A 3,332-nucleotide genomic window follows, 5' to 3' on the forward strand; every position below is an offset into this window, starting at 1 on the left:
TACAACTTAAAACTAAAAGACGTTCCAATTAATTTATTTTGATAAACCGGTCTACAACAAAACAAAAGGAAAAGTCGATGAGTCAAAACCCGGCAAACCTTTGGCCAACGCAAGGCTAGGTCATTATTTCCGATCAAGGAGGATGAACAAGCTAGTGGGTAGAGGGCATGTTTGATAGGTCTGATAATTAACTCTCTACCTATTGTGAATCCTGCCTAAAAGGAAAAATGACTAAATCTCCTTTTAAGTAGAAACCTGAGCGTAGTCAGAATCTGTTGGATTTTTTGGAAAATCCATAACAGATGTTTTTGTGGTCCATTTAGAAGTAGGTACTCAACATGGCCACATGACTACCTTCAGTACCTTTTACTGATGATTATGTCAAGGTATGGGTATTTATATTTTAATGAAATATAAGTCTGAAGGCCATTTGAAAGGTTCAAAAGAAATTCAAGGCTGCAAGTAGAAAACAAGCTAGGTAAAAGTATTAAAAGCACTTCGATCGGATCGAGGTGGAGAAGACTTGAGTACCCACGAGTTTTTCTGGACTATTCTGAAAGAGAATGGGATTCTCTCTCAAGTGGACTCCTCCTATGACACCACAGCTTAATGGTGTATCGGAGCGTTCGTAATCGCTAACTTTGTTTGGAACATGGTTCGATCTATGAATGAGGCTTCACGTGAAGCTTCCACCTTCGTTTTGGGGCGCGGGATATGCCCGCTTGAAACGGCGGTATTGTTGTTGAACAACGTCCACACTAAAGCAAGTGGACCAAAACACCATAACGAGTTATGGAATGGCAAAGCTCCTAAGTAATTTCCGTACTTGAGGATTTGGGGATGATCCTGCTTTACGTGAAGCGGACAGTGGGAGATAAAAGTTGGATAGTCCGATCCAGCTTATGTTATTTTGGTTAGGGTATCCGAGAGAATTCAAACGGATATTAATTTCTATTATCCTTCTGAAAATCAAAGGTGTTTGTTTCTAGGAATGCCACCTTCTTTGAGAAGGGAGTTTCTTATTGGATAAGAAAGGCCGAGATGATGGAACTCGTTAGAAGTTCCTGAATGAAGAACCCGAAATACAAAATAACGATCCTAACACCTCATGGAAACCATTGCTGAACACGCCCTGAACCTAGAAGATCCGAGAGGACTTCTAGAAACCTCCTATTTCGATATGGTCTTCATCTTGAAGGGGATCAAGATGAACCCCAGACATTGGATGTGATCCAAGAAACTTCAAGGAAGCAATTTTCTGATGCGGATTCAAATTTATGGCTTTGAAGCTATGCAAGTCAGAATTGGATTCGATGCATACAAAACCAAGTTTGGTCTTTAGTAGATCCTCCCGATGGAAATTGTTCCAATAGGTGTAAATGGATCTACAAAATGAAAGCTTGGGCCTGATGGTAAGGTCTTGACCTACAAGTGCGCGATTTGGTGCGAAAGGCTATACTCAAAAGCAAGGAGTTGACTATGAATGAAACCTTTTTCACCAGTTGCAAATTGTTCAAAGTCCATAAGGAATCCTTATTGCCATAGCTGCATGGTATGACTATGAGATATGGCAAATGGATGTGAAGACTGCTTTTCTTAATGGAGAACATTAAGGACGGAAATCTATATGAAGCAGACTGAAGGGTTCACATCCATGGGAAGCGAGCATAAGGTATGCAAGCTTCAGAGATCAATTTAATGGTCTAAAACAAGCATCAAGAAGTTGGAAACCAGAAATTTGATGAAACAATAAAAGAGTTTTGGTTTTCATCAAGAACCTCCCGGAGGAAACCTTGCGGTGTACAAAGAAAGTAGTTAAGGATGTTGTGACATTCTTAGTACTTTATGTTGATGACATCCTAACTCATAGGGAATGACGTAGGGGGAATTTTTTTTTTTTTGGTTGCAGTCAACAAAGATATGGTTATCAGGTAGATTCTCGATGAAGGATTTGGGTGAGGCATCCTACAATTCTTGGGATACAGATCTATAGAGATAGATCTAAGAGAATGATAGGACTCACCCACAATCAAACCTACATCGGACACCATATTGAAACGGTTTTCAATGGATGGATCCAAGAGAGGACATCTACCCAGTGTGTCATGGAGTTGTCTCTATCCAAGTCTATGATGTCCCAAGAGTGATGCAGAGATAGCGAATATGAACACATGTACCAAATGCCGTCAGCTATAGGTAGTATCGATGTATGGGATGATATTCTACTACGACCGGATGTAGCATTTGCTCTGAGTGTCACGAGCAGATATCAGTCTAATCCTGGTCAAATGCATTGGAAAGCCGTGAAGGACATTCTTAAGTAACTTGCAAGGACTAAGAATATGTTCATGGATCTATGGAGGAAGAGAACTTCAAATTGGGAAGGCTATACCGACTCTAGCTTTCAAAGTGACGTGGATGACTCGAAGTCAACCTCTGGGAGTTTGTTATTCATGACTCCAATGGCGGTGCTGTCTCTTGGAAGAGTCCAAGCAGGACACCACAGCGGATTTCCCACCATCAACCTAGGCTGAATACATTGCAGCATCATGCTGCTGCTAAAAGAGGGCCGTTTGGATGACGGAATTTCGTTCCAAGAGTTGGAGCGTCATGCCTGAAATTTGTTGGTCCAGTCCCGGTGTACTCTGCGACAACAACAGGGTTGCCCGTTGCTCAAGCAAAGGAACCAAAGGTCTCATCAAGATCCAACACACGTACTGAGGAAATACCACATCATCCGGGAGGATTGTGGAAAGAGGAAGGACATCACTGTCGAAACTGAGTGGCCATCTGCAGACAATATCGCTTAGATCCGCTTAACTAAGCCCTTGCCAGGTACCATTGTTTGACCAAAATCATCGCGAAGCAATGGGTCTACGTAGTATGACTAGGTTGGCTATAGGGCAAGTGAGAGATTGAAAGAGTGGGTTCCCCTTAAGCCAACATGTGGCTATGGGGCTTTGATGACTTTTTGTACAAGACGATCTTTTGTTTAATGTAATTTACACATTTTATTAATGGCAATGACTTTATATTACTATCATATTGTTATAATTGTGTATATACTATTGTTGTTTTGATAAAAGACCTTGAATATACCATAGTGTATGTAAGATGTGGTAGAACATGGAGATGCCTTTATTTTTTTTCTATCATGAAATACATCTTATAGTCACATGTATAATTCTAAACTGTTTCTAGTCGATTGAGCCCGATCCGATAATAAGGTATATATGGATCGCTCCGGAGTTTTGAGACCTTAGGGGAATTTGGCGATGCGGAGTACCAAACCACGTTTCATCATTGGTAGGGAACATGGAGATGTTCGAAGG

The sequence above is a fragment of the Henckelia pumila genome, chromosome 3 (genome assembly GCF_033568475.1).
Source record: "Henckelia pumila isolate YLH828 chromosome 3, ASM3356847v2, whole genome shotgun sequence".
Taxonomy (NCBI): Eukaryota; Viridiplantae; Streptophyta; class Magnoliopsida; order Lamiales; family Gesneriaceae; genus Henckelia; species Henckelia pumila.